The 14,025-nt window shown below is 47.2% G+C and overlaps 1 protein-coding gene and 1 non-coding gene across 3 annotated transcripts in view; both read left to right on the plus strand.

Annotated features, from left to right (window-relative positions):
* Nucleotides 1-7,254: 7,254 nt before the first annotated feature.
* trnaa-agc (transfer RNA alanine (anticodon AGC)) lies at nt 7,255-7,327 on the plus strand. The gene has a single exon. It is a non-coding gene; the product is annotated as a tRNA-Ala (tRNA).
* Nucleotides 7,328-10,210: 2,883 nt separating this feature from the next.
* The window catches only part of kif20a (kinesin family member 20A), a 58,954-nt gene continuing 55,139 nt past the window's right edge, over nt 10,211-14,025 (plus strand). The window contains exon 1 of one of the 2 annotated variants that reach the window (XM_085995190.1): nt 10,211-10,318. The gene's annotated coding sequence lies outside the window, so the exon portion shown is untranslated. The remainder of the gene's footprint in view (nt 10,319-14,025) is intronic. The other variant, XM_085995189.1, reaches the window with a different exon arrangement.

Here is a 14,025-nt window from a genome sequence, read left to right on the forward strand (position 1 = left end):
CTCCCCCCTCGCTCTTCTCCCTCCCCCCTCGCTCTTCTCCCTCCCCCTCGCTCTTCTCCCTCCCCCTCGCTCTTCTCCCTCCCCCCTCGCTCTTCTCCCTCCCCCCTCGCTCTTCTCCCTCCCCCCTCGCTCTTCTCCCTCCCCCCTCTCTCTTCTCCCTCCCCCCTCGCTCTTCTCCCTCCCCCTCGCTCTTCTCCCTCCCCCTCGCTCTTCTCCCTCCCCCCCTCGCTCTTCTCCTCCCCCCTCTCTCTTCTCCCTCCCCCATCTCTCTTCTCCCTCCCCCATCTCTCTTCTCTCTCCCCCCTCTCTCTTCTCCCTCCCCCCTCTCTCTTCTCCCTCCCCCCTCTCTCTTCTCCCTCCCCCCTCTCTCTTCTCCCTCCCCCCTCTCTCTTCTCCCTCCCCCCTCTCTCTTCTCCCTCCCCCATCTCTCTTCTCCCTCCCCCCCTCTCTCTTCTCCCTCCCCCCTCTCTCTTCTCCCTCCCCCTCTCTCTTCTCCCTCCCCCCTCGCTCTTCTCCTCCCCTCCTCGTTCTTCTCCCTCCCCCCTCTCTCTTCTCCCTCCCCCCCTCTCTCTTCTCCCTCCCCCCTCTCTCTTCTCCCTCCCCCCTCGCTCTTCTCCCTCCCCCCTCTCTCTTCTCCCTCCCCCCTCTCTCTTATCCCTCCCTCCCTCTCTCTTCTCCCTCCCCCCTCTCCCACTCTCTTCTCCCCCCCTCCTCTCCCCCTCTCTCCGCTCCCCCCTCTCTCCTCTCCCCCTCTCCTCTCCCTCCCCCCTCTCTCTCCCCCCTCCCTCTGTCCTCTCCCCTCTCTCCTCTCCCTCCCTCGCCGCGGATCAGCGCCTCAGGGCCGGCCGGACTCACCTTAGCTGCGGTCCGGGCCAACATTGACGCGCGCGCGCTGACTCCCGCCCTCCCGAGCTGGTTTCAAGACGGCCAGCGGGCCCGGTTGCCGGGGTAACCCTACCCGCTCTCCAAGCCCCGCCCCCCCTCCCGAGCCGAGCGGGGAACAGAGAGAGACGCCGCGTCCTGTTTATGTCCCGTGACCCTCGTGGCTGACGCCGTTGCCCCGGGTAACGTGACGACGGGGGTGGCGGGGGGGGAGCTTTGCAGAAGCCGTGGGACAATTACCTAGCTCGGGCGTGGCTGGGCAGGAAAGGCCCAGGCTTTGAGGCCTAGGTTATGAGGCCTTAAAAAAACGGGGAAAGATAGGAAAAAGAATCTTCGGGTTTACAAATGAATTAAGTTTTTTTGAAAACAATTTAATAAAATCAATTTTTTTTTGCTGGAAATGTAGGTTTGAAAAGAAAAACGCAGAAAGCGGGAAAAAGAATGGAATCAAGATGGCGGCCACTCACCTCGGTTCAGAACGATAAGGCCCGCCCACACACGCACCGATTGGTCGATGGTCAGGTCACCGAAGCGCAGGATTGGTCAATCGTCCCGTCACTCGACCGGAGGAGGGCCCGCCCGCACGCTCCAGGAACCCGGCGTACGATTGGTCGACCTCGAGGTCACTCTATCGCTAATGAGATGCTAATGAGCGGAATGTTGAACGTTTTTTGGATACCGCGGGCGCAATTTTTGTCCGGCCGAAACGTAAATACGCCTATGACCGGTCCGTAATCGTAAGCTTTCTTTTGACGTGACGCGCGTGTAGGTACGCTCTATAACTTTCGAACGTATAGAGAACGGACAGACAGACAGACAGACAGACAGACAGAAAGACAGACAGAAGAGGTCTTTTATATCTATAGATTATTACATATGTTATGGTAAATATATAACAGAGTGGCACAGCGGAAACATGCTGGGCCCATAACCCAGAGGTCGATCGATTGAAACCATCCTCTGCTATTTCCATTCTTATTTTCACCAAATATATTTTCAACAGGTAATTAGCTCAAATGGTTAGCTCAAATTAGCTCTCGCTGAGCATGCGAGAGGTAATGAGATCGATGCCTGCATTCTCCAGTGGTTATTTTTAGGGGGCATGATTAATAAGTTTGCAGCTGATACAAAAATTGGCCGTGTAGTTGATAGTGAGGAAGAAAGCTGTAGACTGCAGGAAGATATCAATAGACTGGTCACGTGGGCAGAAAAGTAGCAAATGGAATTCAATCCAGAGAAGTGTGAGATAATGCATTTGGGGAGGGCTAACAAGGCAAGGGAATACACAATAAATGGTAGGATACTGAGAAGTGTAGAAGAACAGAGGGACCTTGGAATGCAAGTCCACAAATCCCTGAAGGTAGCAGGAAAGGTGGTTAAGAAGGCATACGGGATACTTTCCTTTATTAGCCAAAGCACAGAATATAAGAGCAGGGAGGTTATGCTTGAACTGTATAAAACACTAGTTAGGCCACAGCTAGAGTATTGCGTACAGTTCTGGTCACCACATTACAGGAAAGATGTGATTGCACTAGAGAGGGTACAGAGGAGATTTACGAGGATGTTGCCAGGACTGGAGAATCTTAGCTATGAAGAAAGATTGGATAGGCTGGGGTTGTTTTCTTTGGAACAGAGGAGGCTGAGAGGAGACTTGATTGAGGTGTATAAAATTATGAGGGGCCTAGATAGAGTGGATAGGAAGGACTTATTCCCCCTAGCAGAGAGGTCAATAACCAGGGGGCATAGATTTAAAGTAATTGGTAGAAGGATTAGTGAGGAGTTGAGGAGAACTTTTTTCACCCAGAGGTTGGTGGGTGTCTGGAACTCATTGCCTGAAAGGGTAGTAGAGCCAAAAACACTCATCACATTTAAAAAGTACTTAAATATGCACTTGAAGTGCCTTAATCTACAAGGCTATGGACCAGGAATTGGAAAGTGGGATTAGGCTGGGTAGCTCTTTTTCAGCCGGCACAGGCATAATGGGTCGACTGGCCTCCTTCTGTGCCGTAAATTTCTATGATTATATATGATAGATAAATGTTATTCACAGGGATACATACTTGGGTGAGCAACCAAAATGCCACTGAAAATATCTGGGAGAACTATGGAAAATACTGAGACAATGAAGAGAGTTAAATGCGTGGCTCAAAGACTGGTGTGGGAGAAATGGGTTTTGCTTCCTGGGACACTGGCACCAGTACTGGGGCAGGAGGGAGCTGTTCCGTTGGGACGGGCTTCACTTGGCCAGTGCTGGGACTAGAGTTCTGGCGGATCATATAACTAGGGCTGTAGAGAGGGCTTTAAACTAACTAGTGGGGGGGAGGTTCCTAGAGAGCAAATAATAAAAATGACAACAGAGAAGGTCATAGACTTAGGTAGCAGTGGGGAAATTAAAAACCAGAGTGTGTCAGGAAGGGGCAGAAGGTATGGAGTAAAAGGTAAAGTAATAAAAAGGGCAAAAGCAGGAACTAAGTGTCACAAAACATCTTTGAAAGTTCTCTATCTGAATGCACGTAGCATTCGTAACAAAATAGATGAGTTAATGGCACAAATAACTACATATGGGTATGATCTTGTGGCCATTACAGAAACATGGCTGCAGGGTGACAATGCCTGGGAATTAAACATACCAGGTTATTTAACGATCAGGAAGGACAGGCAGGAAGGAAGGGGAGGTGGGGTGGCTATGTTAATAAAGGAAGGAATCACTGTAATACAGAGAAATGATATTGGGTCAAAAGATCAGGATAATGAAACAGTTTGGGTGGAGGTAAGGAATAATAAGGGGAAAAAAACACTCGAACAGTGGCAACTCTGTTGGACGGAGTATCAATCAGGAAATAGTTGAGGCTTGTAATAAGGGAACATCTATAATTATGGGGGATTTCAACTATCATATTAATTGGACAAATCAAATTGGGCAGAGCAGCCTTGAGGATGAGTTCATTGAGTGTATTAGGGATGGGTTTCTTGAGCAGTATGTAACTGAACCGACCAGGGGGCAAGCAACCTTAGATCTGGTCCTGTGTAACGAGACGGGATTAATTAAAAATGTCCTAGTAAAGGATCCCCTTGGAATGAGTGACCATAACATGGTTGAATTCCATATTCAATTAGGGGGTGAGAAGGTTGGATCTCAAACAAGCGTGCTAAGCTTGAATAAAGGAGACTATGAAGGTATGAGAGTGGAATTGAGTAGAGTGGATTGGGAAAATAGATTAAAGGGTAAGACGATACATGATCAGTGGTGTACATTCAAGGAGTTATTTTACAACTTCCAAAAAAAATATATTCCACTGAGAAGAAAAGGGTGTAAAAGAAAAGACAGCCATCTGTGGCTAAGTAAAGAAATTAAGGATAGTATTCGACTATAAAACAAGGGCATATAAGGTAGCCAAAATCTAGTGGGAGGATAGAGGATTGGGAAAACTTTAAAAGACAGCAAAAAATAACAAAAAGATTGATTAAGAAAGAGGAAGATAGATTATGAAAGTAAATTAGCAAAAAATATAAAAAACAGATAGTAAGAGTTTTTATAGTTATATAAAAAGAAAAAGGGTGGCTAAAGTAAATGTTGGTCCCTTAGAGGATGAGACCGGGAAATTAATGGTGGGAAATATGGAGATGGCACAAAAACACTGAATGAATATTTTACATCAGTCTTTGCAGTAGAAGACACTAAGAATATCCCAACACTGGACAAACAGGGGGCTAAAGGGGGGGAGGAGCTAAACACAATCAAAAATCACTAAGGAAGTGGTACTCGGTAAAATAATGGGACTCAAGGCGGATAAATCACCTGGACTTGATGGCTTACATCCTAGGGTCTTGAGGGAAGTGGCAGTAGGGATTGTGGATGCATTGGTAATAATTTTCCAAAACTCCCTGGACTCGGCAAAGGTCCCGGCAGACTGGAAAACTGCTAATGTAACACCCTTATTTAAAAAGGGCAGTAGACAGAAGGCTGGAAACTATAGACCGGTTAGCCTAACATCTGTGGTAGGTAAAATTTTGGAGTCCATTATTAAGGAGACAGTAACAGGACATTTGGATAATCATAATTTAATAGGACAAAGTCAGCATGGTTTTATGAAGGGGAAGTCATGTTTGACAAATTTGCTGGAGTTCTTTGAGGAAGTAACGTATAGGGTGGATAAATGGGAACCAGTGGACGTAGTGTATTTAGACTTCCAAAAGGCATTTGACAAGGTGCCACACAAAAGATTATTGCTTAAGATAAAAAATCACGGGATTGGGGGTAATATTCTGGCATGGATAGAGGATTGGCTATCTAACAGAAGGCAGAGCGTTGGGATAAATGGTTCATTCTCAGACTGGCAATCAGTAACTAGTGGTGTTCCGCAGGGGTCAGTGCTGGGTCCCCAACTCTTTACAATCTATATTAACGATTTGGAGGAGGGGACCGAGTGTAACATATCAAAGTTTGCAGATGATACTAAGATGGGAGGGAAAGTGGTGAGTGAGGAGGACATAAAAAACCTGCAAGGGGACATCGACAGGCTAAGTAAGTGTGCAGAGATTTGGTAGATGGAATACAATACTGGAAAGTGTGAGGTTATGCACTTTGGCAGGAAAAATCGTAGAGCAAGTTATTATCTTAATGGCAAGAAACTGGAAAGTACTGAAAGTACAAAGGGATCTCGGGGTCCTGTGTGAACGAAACGTCAGAAGGGTTAGTATGCAGGTGCAGCAAAGTGATTAAGAAGGCCAATGGAATGTTGGCTTTTCATTGCTAGGGGGATAGAATATAAAAATAGGGAGGTATTGCTTCAGTTGTACAAGGTATTGGTGAGTGCCGCACCTGGAATACTGCGTACAGTTTTTGGTGTCCATACTTAAGAAAGGACATACTTGCTCTCGAGTCAGTACAAAGAAGGTTCACTCGGTTAATCCCGGGGATGAGGGGATGGACATATGAGGAGAGGTTGAGTAGATTGGGACTCTACTCATTGGAGTTCAGAAGAATGAGAGGCGATCTTATTGAAACATATAAGATTGTGAAGGGGTCGGATCGGGTGGATGCAGGGAAGATGTTCCCGATGATGGGTGAAACTAGAACTAGGGGGGCATAGTCTTAGAATAAGGGGCTGCTCTTTCAAAACTGAGATGAGGAGGAACTACTTCACTCCAGAGGGTGGTACGTCCATGGAATATTTTAAAACAGAAATAGACAGTTTCCTAGAAGTAAAGGGAATTAAGGATTACGGGTGAAGCGGGCAGGAATTTGGACATGAGTCTAGGTTCGGATCGGTCATGGCCCTGTGGGTAGCGGAGCGGGCCCAGGGGCCGTGTAGCCTGATCCTGCTCCTATTTCGTGTGTCTAATTCTGTTAGATTCAGGAGATGGTTCTGTGATAGTGGATTGGCGGTTAGGATCAGATCAGCCATGATCTTATTTGAATGGCGGAGCAGGCTCGAGGGGCCAATTGGCCTACTCCTGCTTCCTATTTCTTATGTTCTTATGTTTTTTGTTGATTGGCTCCTGGGAAATTTGAGCCTTTCATGAACATGTTAAAAATGTTCCTGTACCCTACATGCACACCACGACCTCCCAATTTATAAAAGATTTGGATTTAGGAGGGACAGATAATACATTTATTTAAAAAAGCTTTCTTAAGAGTGAGAAACACCAAAATTAGTCATTTTTTAAAATGGAAGGCGGTTAGTTTTACTCCAAATAGGTATGACTTGATAGGTCTGTATTTTATCTCCAAGAGTTCATAATTCTGCAGTAAAATAAATTGCAATTCATGGACAGAAAGAGGTACATTTTCTACCAGGTAATAGCATAATTTAATGTCTAAATACTTGATCTACAGCTAAATTTGTAAAGTAACACTACATTTATCATGTACTCCTACATGTTTAATCACATGTGTGTGTGCAGGTATTGAAATAGCTGCTCTCCTTTTATGATACAACTATTTCTATCTTCTGAACTCAGCCTTTAAGTGCTGCAGCCTTACGTCAAGACCGTCCGGTGTGTTTGTAGTGAGTGACAACAAGGTACACCAATCAGGAAGATCGCTGTATTGATGACTCCCCCCCCCCCCCGCCTAGTTCCAGCCCGAAACGTCAACTCAAATTTCTCTCCACGGATGTTGCCTGACTTGCTGAGTTTTTCCAGCATTTTCTGTTGTTATTTCGGATTTCCAACATCTGCAGTATTTTGCTATAGTTCCAGCTCTGATTGGTTTACGCGGGCAGCGTTGCCGGAGGCGCGCGGCTGTCTTTGTCTCCGCTCGCTGTCAGTCAACAAGCTGCGTCAACGCAAGGCGGAAATAGAATGAAAGTCGACGTCATGGAAACTAATACTATTCCAAAGGGAGTAGCGGACAAAATTGTACTCGACGGGGAATTAGCTCAAATGGTAGAGCGCTCGCTTAGCATGCGAGAGGTAGCGGGATCGATGCCCGCATTCTCCAGTTGTTAATTTTCTTACATTTGTTTTTTTATTGTATATATTAATTAATTAATTAATATAAAATATAAAATAACTTTAACCACCTGCGATTGCTAGCTTTGAATAATTTTTATTATAACATTTGTTTCTGCTTTCAAATTACTTTTAACACCTCCTCAGAAGACAAACACGGGACACAACCAACAGAGTACCCTTCGTCGTCCAGTACTTCCCCGGAGCGGAGAAACTATGCCATGTTCTTCGCAGCCTTCAACATGTCATCGATGACGACGAACATCTCGCTAAGGCCATCCCCACGCCTCCACTACTCGCCTTCAAACAGCCGCCTAACCTCAAACAGACCATTGTTCGCAGCAAATTACCCAGCTTTCAGGAGAACAGCGACCACGATGCCACACAACCCTGCCACAGCAACCTCTGCAAGACATGCCAGATCATCAACACAGATACCATCATCACACGTGAGGACACCACCCACCAGGTACATGGTACATACTCATGTGACTCGGACAACGTTGTCTACCTCATACGTTGCAGGAAAGGATGCCCCGGAGCATGGTACATCGGCGAGACCATGCAGACACTGCGACAACGGATGAACGGACACCGCGCAACAATCGCCAGGCAGGAGTGTCCCCTCCCAGTCGGGGAACACTTCAGCAGTCAAGGACATTCAGCCTCCGATCTTCGGGTAAGCATTCTCCAAGGCGGCCTTCGAGACACACAACGCAAAATCGTACAGCAGAAACTGATAGCCAAGTTCCGCACCCATGAGGACGGCCTGAACTGGGATCTTGGGTTCATGTCACGCTACATGTAACCGCGCCTGACGTAGGGTCATCCAGACTCGAGTCATCGTTGGCTTGTTCTCACCACACAGATGCGGCCGGACCTGCTGTGATTTCCAGCAAAAAAAATGTTTTTTGTCTGTTTTTCATACAGACCCCAGCATCTGCAACATTTGACCCCTTGTGACCCCACCTCATTGCTCTTTGATGTAATGTTTTCCTGACTGACCTGTTTGGACACCATTTACACCTTTGATTGCTGTGATTATCTCTCTGCCAAGGTGTGATAAATGGCAGTTAGAGAGATTACCTGTAAACATGACATTATTCTCTGACTATATAAGCTGTGTTTTTATGCATCTCTCCACTTCACCTGACGAAGGAGCAGCGCTCCGAAAGCTTGTGATTTCAAATAAAGCTGTTGGACTATAACCTGGTGTTGTGTGATTTCTTAGGTTTATTAAATGCAGCAGTGAATGTTGTTGAAGGGCTTTTCTGGATCTTAACACTAGTGTAAAAAAAAAAGCATAATGTGTATTTTATTATTTATTTTAAGCATTATTTTGTAGAAGTTTATAATATCTCTCAGGATAGGGTTTGATGCAGAGTAATCAGCACTACATTTATCACATGATTACTCCTGCCTGTAGATGTGCCAGTTAGAATCATAGAATGGTTACAGCACAGAAGGAGGCCATTCGGCCCGTCGAGCCCTGGCCAGCTCTCTGCAAGAGCACTTCAGCTAGTCCCACTCCCCTGCCCTTTCTCCGTAGCCCTGATTTTATTTCTCTTAGGTACTTATCTAATTCCCCTTTGAAAGCCACGATTGAATCTGCCTCCACCACCCTTTCAGGCAGTGCATTCCAGATCCTAACCACTCGCTGCATAAAAAGTTATTCCTTTGGATCTTCTGCCAATTACCTTAAATCTGTGTCCTCTGGTTCTCGACCCTTCCGCCAATGGAAACATAGAAATATAGAAGATAGGAGTAGGCCATTCAATGAGATCATGGCTGATCATCCAAATTCAGTACCCTGTCCCTACCTTCTCCCCATATCCTTTGATCCCTTTAGCCTTAAGAAATATATCCAACTCCTTCTTGAATATATTTAATGAATTGGCCTCCACTGCTTTCTGTGGTAGAGAATTCCACAGGTTCACCACTCTCTGGGTGAAGAAATTCCTCCTCATCTCTGTCCTAAATGGCTTACCCCTTATCCTTAGACTGTGACCCCTGGTTCTGGACTCCCCCGCCATCGGGAACATCCTTCCTGCATCCAGTCTGTCTAGTCCTGTTAGAATTTTATAAGTTTCAATGAGATCCCCTCTTTCTTCTAAACTCCAGCGAGTGTAAGCCCAATCGACCCAATCTCTCCTCATACGTCATTCCTGCCATCCCAGGTATTAGTCTGGTGAATCTTTGCTGCACTCCCTCCATGGCAAGAACATCCTTCCTCAGATAAGGCGACCAAAACTGCACACAATACTCAAGGTGTGGTCTCACCAAAGCCCTGTACAACAGTTTCTCTCTATCTACTCTGTCTAGACCCCTTATGATTTTGAATACCTTTATCAAATCTCCTCTCAACCTTCTCTGCTCGAATGAGAACAACCCCAGCCTCTCCATCTAACCCTCCATAATTGCTGTTCTTGGCCTTCATGGATACAAATTGCACCACTTTCACAATATTTCTATGTAAGTCCGGTGCTGGCAAACTGGAAAATTAAAAAAAGCTGACACCTCAAGAACACCCTGATATATACATTTGGAGACAAGTTGCTACACGCTGTTGTAAATTTATGCTGTCGCCATACCCAACGTGCCTTTATTGTACTGGAGCAAAAAATATATGAGCAGAGCCTGAAGGGGGAAATCCAAAAGCTGAAGGCACAAAACGGGAGATGCCTTTCTCGGGTCCGCAGCATTGGGTGTCCAGGCGCGGCTCCGGGGCCGAGGAGTGGGGGTTCAGTGTTCAGACTGGGCCCCCAGGTCCCGTATCAACAATCGCAATGTCGTATGGCAGCACCCATTTCCCAAATCGGCGCAGCCCCACAGTGCGCATGCGGTAGAGTGAGGTCACTGGAAAGCGGACGGCGATTGGAAGCTGTCCGCAGCGGCGCGATGTTTGAAAAAGGCGAGTCGTTAGCGAACAGCGCGCTACGGTGAAGGAAGTACTTGGAGACAGCAAGGCTGCTAGTGCCAGGTAGGTCGGTCCCAGTTCAGCTCGGGAGGGGGGGGAGGCGGTGATGTTGACGGTTAACCGGACAAGTTGCAGCCCTCTGTTCGCTCCCCCCCCCCAGACTCAAGCTGTGCTGACTGGGATCGCTATTTAATCATCTGCAGGCCGTCGCTCTAATACCCCGTCAGGCAGGAGGTCGGGCCCGGGCAACTCCTCGCGCAGCGCCTCCCCACAACTGGGCATTCATGGGGTGCAGGTTCGTAATGTGACTCGCCAAAGCGTCCCCTTTATAGGGAGGTTAAAAAGCAAGTTGCTGCAACAGTACACCGACTGGAAAACAGCGGGACTGTCAACATCTACAGGAAGAGCCGGCAACATTTCTTCAGAAGGGGCTGGGGTACCTGATCCTTTGTTCACCCACCTGGGGTATCTGAATCTTTGCTCATCCATGTGGGGGATCTGATATGTTTGCCCATTTGAAGTTGTGGTATCAATGCTTACTCACCATATGGGTGAAGGCTGGGATATTTTTAATATTTTCATTTTTGGGATGTGGGCAAGGCTGGCATTTATGCCCATCCCTAGTTGCCCTGAGGTGGTGGTGGTGGGCCTTCAACCACTGGGTAGGTGTTTTGATACAACCGAGTGACTGGCTAGTCCATGCCTGAAAGCAATCAGCCATGTTGTGGGACTTGAGTCACATATAAGCCAGACTAGGTAAAGGTTTCCTAAACAACATTCACAAACCGTTGACAATCTGACTGCTTTTTAATTTCAGTTTTTGAAAACTGAATTTAAATTCTCAAATTGGCATGGTGGATTAATAGTCCTGTTCACTAGATTACTAGTCCAGTAACATAATCACTGCTATCATACCCTGTCTGATGAGGTGCTCACCCATTGGGAGAGATGTTCTCTGGGGTATCTGATTTTTTAAATTTGATCACTGGAGATAATATTTCCAGGGATTCTAGTTTTAAAAGCTCAAATTAGTAACTGCAAACCCCACTGGAGGAGATCTTGTACAGCAGGCAATATGGAAACAATTTGACAGAAAGAGGCCACCACAAGAGAAAGGGAAGGAAGTAACCTATCATCGAATTCTGAATTCAATTAAGTTTAACCATTCTGCCTTGGGGTGCTTTCATTCAGGGTAAGATATAAAGAGACATTTGAGCTGATTTTCTGAATGTGTTACTTGCCTGCTGGCTGTCCATATCTGCAAATCTTGGGCATGCTGCCTATGGGTTTCTGAACAATAATTTTAATTGTGTGGAAAATTGTGGGCAGCATGCCTGCAATTTCCTGATGCGTACAACAGATGAGTGAAATTCTGTGCTGATAGTGTGTATTTGCAATATTGACTCTTAAATAATGAAAAATGTGCTGCTCTTCTGTGTCTGGCCACACAGTAGAATAGCTTTACAATAGCCAAATACTGTGGATGCTGGAAATCTGAAATAACAACAGAAAATGCTGGAAACACTCAGCAGGTCAGGCAGCATTGTGGAGAGAGAAACAGTTAACGTTACAGGTCAATGACCCTTCGTCAGAACTGGAGAAAGTTCGAGACGTACCAGACAGATTTTTGAGCAAGTGTAAGGCAGGGAAAGGGAGGAGGGGAGGAAAGAACAAAGGGAAGATCTGTGATAGGCTGGAAGGCAGGAGAGATGAAAAGACAAGGGATGACGGTGCAAGGAAAAAGGAGATGTAATGGTGCAAGGAAAAAGGAGATGTAATGGTGCAAGGAAAAAGGAGATGTAATGGTGCAAGTTAAGAAACTCAAGATGAGGTGTAAATGGCATAATCATCAACAGCTGCCATGAGAGAGAAAAAGGCAAAAAAAAATAGGGTCTGAGATTGTTGAACTCGATGTTGAATTCAGAAGACTGTAAAGTGCCTAATCGAAAGATGAGGTGCTGTTCCTTGAGCTTACGTTGCGCTTCGTTGGAACAGTAAGAGGACGAGGGCGGAGAGATCCGAGTGGGAGAATTAAAGTGACAGGCAACCAGAAGCCCGGGGTGATGCTTACAGACTGAACTGAGGTGTTCTGCAAAGCTTTAATTTTGGTATCTGGAAGATGCTTTTACAGCAGGGAGTTCAGGCTACTACAGAACCTGCTGGGAGGATCGCAAAAAAAATCAACTAATACGCTATTAAATTAAGACTCTCTTCCAGCAAAGCACATGAAGTTGGTCTGCTGCATTTCTCCTCACTTGTGTCTCCCTGTTCTGTAACTGGGCCCATTAGCATGGTAGAGACTGGCATCTGATGCAAATGTTAAAAGGACGAAATGACACATTGGGGGTCACTCTCCTGATATTTCTTTTTTTAAAGTGCCGGAGTTCCTACAGTCTATTGTATTGTTTGTTATGACTTGAATTCATCTGTTTTAAGTGATAAGAAAATCATTATTGAATAATTTTATTTGATGTTTAGCTGTAAGAGATGAACTAAAACAAGTAATGTCTTGTTGCATGTGTGGTCCCTTCTTAGTTTGATATTAACAGTTACCTATTGCTGGTTTAACTCTTACAGGATTTTTTTTCCCCAAACAATTTTAATTGGAGGGTTTGCCAGATAGCGCTCTGCTGCTACAGATTGGGTGTGGCAGCAATTACGTTTAATTACTCTTATTAATCTACAAATTTTGTGCATGGTTTTATGTTCAAGAACCCAAGCTGTCCCAGTCTATCAGTAATGGACTTTGTAAGCAATTCTTTTGCATGCAAATCCAGCTTATGTGCAGTTAACATTAGCTTCAGTTGTAGCCGGTTTATACTATACTAGCTGAAGTGCCCGGCGGTGCCGAGGCTTTTTCGAGGGAATGTTGTTGTTGGAAGAGAGAGAGAGAGAGAGCGACTGGGGGGAAGAGAGAGAGAGAGAGAGCGACTGGGGGGGGAAGAGAGAGAGCGACTGGGGGGGGAAGAGAGAGAGCGACTGGGGGGGAAGAGAGAGAGCGACTGGGGGGGAAGAGAGAGAGCGACTGGGGGGGAAGAGAGAGAGCGACTGGGGGGGAAGAGAGAGAGCGACTGGGGGGGAAGAGAGAGAGCGACTGGGGGGGAAGAGAGAGAGCGACTGGGGGGGAAGAGAGAGAGCGACTGGGGGGGAAGAGAGAGAGCGACTGGGGGGGAAGAGAGAGAGCGACTGGGGGGGAAGAGAGAGAGCGACTGGGGGGGAAGAGAGAGAGCGACTGGGGGGGAAGAGAGAGAGCGACTGGGGGGGAAGAGAGAGAGCGACTGGGGGGGGAAGAGAGAGAGCGACTGGGGGGGAAGAGAGAGAGCGACTGGGGGGAAGAGAGAGAGCGACTGGGGGGGAAGAGAGAGAGCGACTGGGGGGGAAGAGAGAGAGAGCGACTGGGGGGGAAGAGAGAGAGAGCGACTGGGGGGAGGAGAGAGAGCGACTGGGGGGAGGAGAGAGAGCGACTGGGGGGAGGAGAGAGAGCGACTGGGGGGAGGAGAGAGAGCGACTGGGGGGAGGAGAGAGAGCGACTGGGGGGAGGAGAGAGAGCGACTGGGGGGAGGAGAGAGAGAGACGCCGCATCTCAGCTGCTCCTGCTGCGCGCGCGGCCCCCCCCCCCCCCCCCCCCCGAGGGTCGCGGCCGCCCGCCCCCTCCCCCCGAGGTGAAGACCGCCGATTGCGCCCGTTGCCAGGGTAACGCTGGACGCTCAGCAAGCCCCGGCAGAGAGAGACGTCTCAGCTCCTGCTGCGCGCGCACCCTAGCGGCGCTG

Source organism: Somniosus microcephalus, chromosome 8, assembly GCF_052327205.1.
Source record: "Somniosus microcephalus isolate GS21.2 chromosome 8, FLI_Smic_1.0, whole genome shotgun sequence".
Lineage (NCBI taxonomy): Eukaryota > Metazoa > Chordata > Chondrichthyes > Squaliformes > Somniosidae > Somniosus > Somniosus microcephalus.